The sequence below is a fragment of the Tetrao urogallus genome, assembly GCF_951394365.1.
Source record: "Tetrao urogallus genome assembly, chromosome: 2".
NCBI classification, from domain to species: domain Eukaryota; kingdom Metazoa; phylum Chordata; class Aves; order Galliformes; family Phasianidae; genus Tetrao; species Tetrao urogallus.
In genome coordinates this window covers 106286202-106294304 of record NC_136814.1, presented here as the reverse complement: position 1 = coordinate 106294304, position 8103 = coordinate 106286202, and positions in this window count along the sequence as shown.

Below are 8103 nucleotides of genomic sequence, written 5' to 3'. Positions count from 1 at the left end.
TCTTGCTTTGGAGTGGTTTGGAAAGGTGCTTAGTTCTGCCTTGCATGAATATAATAACAACTGTCGTGTTTTGGTGTCTGAATTAACTTCCACAAGGCAAATTGAATTTATTGCAGTGTACTGCAATGTATCAAGCAACTTAGGATAAACGTACTTAATTAACACAGTAATTAAAAGGTGGATATAAAATTGTATTGTTCTGCACAGAAGCTTCTACATGTCATCCAGGGAACCTTTAAGGCAAAGCACATGATTATAAAGAGTATTCTATCTGATTCTCAATGATAATTTCTGTCCTTCACTCCTCAGCCCACCGTGTTTGTGGGACACCACTTATTAACATCTCAATGTCATTTCTTTGCAGTGACAGGATTTCCCAGCCTGCGTTCTGCCATGAAAATCCTTTGCTTTTTCACTGTGCTCCTCTTCGTGGCAGTTCACCAAGCTGTGGGTAAGGAATAAATGAAAATGTGAGGCTGTATACAAGCCGTATGATATTGGTGTCTCATAAAGGTTTTCTGTCCCCTTTGGGAGGTGGATCAAATTTTGTGCTTAAAGAAATTTTGCTGTCACTAGCTCACCCTACAACAACTACAACAGGTGATCCCTAATAAAACATTCTTAAGTCACACAGAAAAAAAGAAATGGGGTCCCACGCTCTCCAAATGTGCTTTGCTTCAGGACTTTGCACTTGGGTTGGGGAGGGTGAAGATCACACTGATAGCTTCTGCGCTGCCTCAAGTTGCACCAGGAGTGGTCCAGGTTGGATATTAGGAAAAAAAATTCTCAGAAAGAGTGATGATGCAGTGGCACAGCTGCCCAGGGAGATGGTGGGGTCACCATCCATAGATGTGCTGAAGAACCAGGGGATGTGGCACTGAGGGACAGAGTGGGAATGGTGGGGATGGGCTGGGGTTGGAGCGGGTGATCTTGGAGGTCTTTTCCAACCTGAATTATTCTGTGATCCCATGAATAGTCTCCCTTTTCTTTTTTTTAATTGTTCAGGCTTTCCCCGTCCTCCAAGACACGATCTCCGATGTGGATATCGTGGGACCTTCTGCTTCCCTGGGAAATGCCCTGATGGGAATGCTTACCTGGGGCCGTGCCATTCTGGGTATTCTTGCTGTAGATGGTAAGATTAAGACTTGACTGTAGCTAAACTGACTTCCAAGATTCAAGTTCTATATGGTGGGATTTTCCCCTTCAACTTACGTGTGAAAACTCGGTACTGTTGTTTCCTCTGCATAGGTTATAGTGTGAGTAATTGCACAGGATCTCCAGAAGTCTGGGAATGATCTCTTCTAGCGTTGTTGGATTCAGGGAACCATTGCACCGGTCATTCTTTTAACAAACATCAGCCATTCTTTTAATAAAAGTGATTTCTGGGGAGATTGTGTGGCAGCCATGTGTGTTTTTGTTACTAATTTCATTAGAAATAGCATTAATCCTCAGAAGCTTGAACAAGATAAGAATTCTGAAATCAGATTCAGGTATGTTTAGTATGATTCAGGTAGGTTTAGCTTGCCAAAATGCCCTTTCGTGCTGCTGGTTGAGTGGGTACCAGCATGTTCTTCACCCAGACCTGTTAGGAGCCATTGTCCTGACCCAGTCATCACTCCCATAGGGAGTATGAAAGTATTTTCCAGTGTATCTCTTTGTAAAACATCTGTTCTGAACATATGAGGTCCAGAGATTTCAGATCTGGAAAAGCAGTCACTATGGGATGTAAGAAGAACAAAAGGGGCAGGCAACCTCATTTTAAGATACAAAGCCTGGTTTTGCTCTTGATTATTTGGGGCAATATAAATTTGCAGTAAATCCACAACATTCACATCAGCTGCAGTAGCCACTCAGGCAGTTGTAATTAGGCTCACAACATGGCAATTAGACAAAGCGAATGAAAGGCCAATGCCTCTGTTATTTCATTCTCTCCTCTTGCAAAAAGGTTTCTCCTACCCCAACCTGAACCTAGTGGAAAACTCCAAAGCTGCAGGCTGCTCTGTCACCTCCTCTTTCTCCACAGTTGATCTTCCATGGTCAGGAGCATCCTGAATAGAGTAGAATAGAGTAGAATCACAGAATGGCAGAATCTGTAACATTGAAAAGGACCACTGAAATCCCCAACCCCAGCCCACTCCCACCATGCCCACTGACATCCTTCAGGGCTCCTGAACACCTCCAGGGACAGTGACTCCTCCACCTCCTTGGGCAGCCTGTTCCAATAGAGTAGAGAAGAGTAGATTAGACGAGTAGGGTGGAGTGGAGTGGAGTGGAGTGGAGTGGAGTGGAGTGGAGTGGAATAGAATAGAATAGAATAGAATAGAATAGAATAGAATAGAATAGAATAGAATAGAATAGAATAGAATAGAATAGAATAGAATAGAATAGAATAGAATAGAATAGAATAGAATAGAATAGAATAGAATAGAATAGAATGGCATGGCATGGCATGGCATGGCATGGCATGGCATGCCCCAGGGGCATAACTGAGATCAAAGTCCTTTTTGATACATCTCTCTGGATGAAACTAGCCTTTCCTATGACACAAGGGGTTAATAAAGGACATGGTCAGGCTGTGCTGTCTGCTCTGAGGGCACATATTTGGTGGTAAGGGGAACACGTGTCTTTGTGGTTCAGTGGGAACTCACCCCATCCCTCCCATCACCTGTGTGAAGCTCATTGCTCATGTATGCTTGGCAAAGGTGGGAGCAATGATGATTGACTTTTAAGGGAAACAACTCAGAGGTCTACAAGCAAAGGGCTGACCTGAAGCCCAGAGCCTGATATTTGTCACAGAGCACTGGGCTTCTCTGCAAAGGGATATTTCTGCAAATGACTCAGAGTGCCAGCATGGAAACCACAGTGTGTAAAGGGCAGGAAACTGGGCCAACGGCCACCTCGCAGGGATTCCCCCGGATAGAGTCCTCAGGAAGCTGTCAAGTGGAACCAAAGCAGCAATTTGCAGTTTATGTCCTAAGATGTTTTGCACAACCCACGGCACGACGAGTGCTTCTTTCACAAACTGGAATGGCACAAGATGTTTTGCACAAAGACCGAGGGCTTTGCAGAGAAGATTCAGCCCTGGGTATTTCAGGTACAGCTCTGGAGCCATCCCAACGTCTGTAGGCAGCAATATGGTGAATGCTGTAGCATCAGACTTTTCTCTCTCCAGTACAAATAGCCACATTTATAGCTGGAGAACAGCTTGTAGAGCTGGCTTACATTGCAACAGAGGCTGGGATCTTCCCCCCTCCTCCCCGCTGGGCTGTAAGGTTTATTTCTGCAGCTACCCAGTGAACGTACATTATGACTGAGCACGTCCTTACATATATGCATAAACATCCATTATACACACGGATTTGATGAGCCTGGATCTTGGTTAAAAAAGGATACTATCAGCATTTTGCAAACCAGCAACGGCTGACATACAGCGAATTCTTATGCAAAATGGTGATGAAAGCTTGTCATTCACGGGGCTGAATGGAGATGTCATCCTGTGCTGCGTCTCCCAGCAGCTCTCAAGTGAAGCATAGAGAGCACGCTTCGATGGAGGGGGGGAACACAGAGCTCCTTTGTGTTGGGAGAGCGGGTTGCGTGCCAAGGCTAACGGATGGGGATGAAGTGTGTCCCAAGAAGCGTCCAGCAAACCACAGAGCTGTGTTTCTCTTTTGCAAGGCAGGATGACACAAGACCCGGGGCTGAAGGCCTCATGGGAAAGCGGCTCTGTGTCATCTCTGACGGGGGAACAAACAGGAAAAGGTGCTTTGGGATCAACCGGTGGTGTCAGGAATACTGACTGCGTGGCAGGAGGACGAGAGCTGGGATCGAAGTGCTGCTGCCAGCAAGAAAGGAACCTGCCCTGCTTCTTCTTCTCCACACAGCTGTGACCCCCCTGCATCTCCCAGCCATGCAGATCCTGCCTCTCCTCTTTGCTGTCCTCCTCCTGGTGCTCCAGGGAGAACCAGGTGAGATATACATACATTGTGGGAAAGTGGTGATTTCTCCCTTTGCTGATATTCTGTAGGGGATAACAGAGATTTTGATGATGATAGATCATAGAATCACAGAATGGCCTGGGTTGAAAAGGACCACAATGATCATTTAGTTTCAAACCCCCCTGCTGTGTGCAGAGTCACCAACCAGCAGACCAGGCTGTCCAGAGCCACATCCAGCCTGGCCTTGAACGCCTGCAGGGATGGGGCATCCACAGCCTCCTTGGGTTACTGTGGTACCCAGTGAATTTCCATGGGAAAATTTGCCTTGGCTGGTAGAAAAAGGGAAAAATAGGCAGCCCAGGGATGTGGGGAGAGCTTTGCACTTGTGTTCAGCGGTGAGACAGTCAAGGTGCACCAATGTTGGCTGTACAGGGGCAGAAGGCTGTGCTCACATCTGGGCAGAACTGTGCTGAGGTGTTCTCTTTCTGCTCTCTGCAGGGCTGTCCCTTGCTCAAGGATCACCCCAGGACTGCGAGCGCCGTGGGGGCTTCTGCTCCCACAGGTCTTGTCCTCCAGGGATCGGCCGCATTGGCCTCTGCTCCGAGCAAGTTTTCTGCTGTCGGAGGTAGGCTCAGTGCTGCCTGGTGTGGGATGGCTGCTTCCTGTTGGGGTTGGAGGTGAGCTCCTTGGAGAAAGGGAATAATGCACAGCCCAATGGCATGGGGGCATCCCTGGGTGTCTGCTGCTGTATTAATCAAACTGGGAGATGCTGCTGGGGCTGCAGCAGTCTGGTGTCCTCTAGCACTACTGCTGGCAGACCAGCCACCACCTGTAGAGAGCGTGGAGCCTCTTCTCAGGCTTCCACCAGCCCCAGGACCTCAGTTCAGAAACAGACCCAAAGGGGGGTGGGCATTTTAACTGAGGGTTCTGGCCTCATAGAGTTGAGATGAGCACTGCTACACCTTCCCTCCCACAGCCGATGGTATTCCTGATGGCCTCTGATGTCCCCTCACGTTGATCTCCATGCAGAGCATCGAAGTCACCACGTAACTTTGCAGTGCACCAGAGGCAACAGTCACCACTGGGAGCAGTGGTGACCCTGGACAACCAGACCTCAGCCCTGTGAGATCCCCTCTGTCCCCAATACAAGGTGGCAGCTTGCATTAACACTATGGAGACATTTGTCTGTCCTAAGGAATGGTGTGTGGGGGTGTGTCTCTTTTCTCTGTTTCATTCCTTCCCTTGGGATTCAACACCACTTTGTTAGAACTGGTCACCTCCAGGGAGTCTGTAGCCCAAGAAAGCAAAAGTGAGAAAAATGGACAGATAGGGATCTGCCCCTCTTCCTTGTGACTGTTTCACAGTGGACCTTAGTAAAGGTGGGAGGTTGAATCTGGTGGATGACACTATTGGGGTCTTCTCTTCCTGCTCGAGATCAGTGGAGAACATCATCTCCTTCCTTGCCCAAGCCAATGAGAAGATGGTGAATTCTAGACATATGTAGACCCACAGACACACGTACACACACCACCCTCACCTTCCCTCCCTTCAAGTTGTCCCCAGGCCCCAGCACTAGCCCCATGAGGCAGGGGGATCTGCAAGGACCTTGACTCCAGCTTCCCCTGGCAGAAAGGGCAACACCATACCCTGTGTCAGGGGTGGGGGGTTGCTGTCAAGTCTCTGAGTTCAGTCTGTGCCTGAAGTTGTTCACCTGATCCTAAGCTGAATCAGGAGTCCCTGTGGAGCTATTACACAAGACACAGAACTTTTCCAGTGGAAGCTGGCAGGACAGGAATCCTTGCAGTGCTCCAGGGAGGGGAGCAGAGCAGACCAGGGTGGGGCTGGGGACATTTCCAGCCTGGAGCATTGGGCATCTCCATGGCAATGATCCAAGGCAAAATCGGGATGCCTGCTGGGTGTTGGAGATCCAAGTCCAGATCAGCAAGGCCAGGCTGAAGTTTGGGTGGAGATTGAGCACGAGACCCAGCTTAAAGCAGCTCCTTGGAACAGGGATCAACCCTGACACCATGACCTTCCTGCAGCATGTGCTGGGAGCCCTCTCCCCATTATCATCAGCAAGCTGGGGAGACCCTTGATTATGCTGAGCCTGGTACCAAATCTGCATGAGAAGGAATAATCAAGGAGTCCCTACAGCCACAGAAACCAACATGGGACGCCCAGTTCTCCTTTTACAGATTTTTGCTCCAGGAAGAACCCTGCTGTGGGTCTGTCTGGTATACATGGCACGAGACCCCTGGTCTCCTATGTATCCCCTCATCTCTTCAGGATAAAACACCCAGTGCATCTACACCAGCCACTCTCTGCTCATCCCGGGCAGTTCATGGCAAACCATTGCAGCCTGTGTGATTTCGGAGCAGCTGGGTGTCACAAGCTGCGCTCTTGCATGAGGATAACAGTGAAGCTTGCAACAACCCCAACAGGCACCTCAGCAGCTGAGAGGGATAAGGAGCAACGCCAGCACCCTCATGCAGAAGGGTGACTTTCTGATTGGTCAAGAGGTATCAGCAGGGATAAGCACAAGTCCCTCCCCCCAGCAATGGTATAAAAATGCTCTATTTAGGGCAAAGCTGTGCTCCCTGACTGTGGGGTTTGCTGTACACAAGGGATTCCTGTTAGGTGTCTTCGTGTTCATACACCAAGGCGTTTATCAGGTAGGTACTTGCAGGGTTGCCTCTCTGCTTGAGTCCCATCATCCTTGACTCCTCTGAAAGGCAGATTTTAATATCTTCCCTGACCTCTTGCTCTTGCTAGGACACTGTCAGTGAAAGTGGAGCTGGGGAGTTCTCTTGTTGCTGGCTAATTTGGTAAAAACCTTGAGTTGAGGGTAGAGAATAGAGTAAAGTAGGGTAGGGTATGGTAAAGTAGAGTGGAATGGAATAGAATATTTCAGTTGGATGGGACCTTCAAAGACCATCTAGCTGAACTGCCTGACCACTTTGGGGCTAACAAAAAGCTAAAGCACATTGCTGAGTGTATTATCCAAATGCCTCTTGAACACTGATGGGCGTGAGGCATCAACCACCTCTCTGAGAAACCTGTTTATGTACTTGACTAACTCTTAAGTAAATATGTTTTCCCTAATAAATATAATAAATGTATTTTCCTAATAAAAGTAATGTCCCAAGCTGAGCTGGAAGGCCCTTCCTGAAGCCTGGGCAAGCTAGAATGATTGGGCAGGATGGTTTCAGCAGCCAGCTTTGAACTGCCTGTGGTGGAAGGCGGTGCTAATTAAACCTTCATACAGTGTGGCAGCTCCAGGTGCAAGCATTTCCCTGACCCTCAAAGCCTGGATCCTTCCTTGTCTCTAGTTTGATGATGAGCTTTGCACTGAGTGTTGGCGTGAGCATCTCCTGATGTTCAGATATCCTCTTCTGTGCTTGAAATTCTGTTTTATTTCATCCCTTAATTGTGATCAACTGTGGGGACAGCCAGTTGTGAGGTCATAGAAATTTAGTACTTTCTGTGACTCCTGGATTGGAGAAATTGGAGTGTATATTTTTTTTCCAGTAGAAAAGCGTTGGACGCATGAAGGATGGGGGGAATAAAGCTTTATCAGCTCCACAACTTTCAGTGGCAGTTTTTTATCTATGTATTTCTAAGTTTGACTGGAAGTTGCTTTGATTGAAATGGCAAGAGGTGGACTTGAGGTCTGCAGTCAGTTCTTAGGGGAAAGTCTATCAAAGACCTTTGATACTGGTAATGGGCAAACATCACCTTGAGTAGCGGTTTTCAAAGGGATGGAGACCACTTGAAATGTTCCCAATATCTGCATGGTAGTGCACAAAAGCATGTCACTATGCCCAGGCTTCTAAGCTGTCTCTGTTCTGCCATGTCCTTGTTGCCTTTGCTCATCCACTCTGCGGCCTCGTGAAGACCTGCTCCAGGCATGAAGATCCTGTACCTGCTGTTCCCCTTCTTCCTCTTGTTCCTCCAGAGTGCTGCAGGTGAGAGGGGAAGATGGGGTGAGGTGTGAGCCCGTATCAGTAGAGTCTTCCCTTGTTCTGGGAAGAAATTGCCTTTGTTGGAACATTGCAGAGATTGGGAGGCAGTGAAATAATTCTGTGAGTGACCTTTCCAAGAGGTGCAGAAACTGCCCATAAATAGAAGCCTGGCCTGGTGTCTGTCAGGAGGAGTTTTGGCTGCAGGT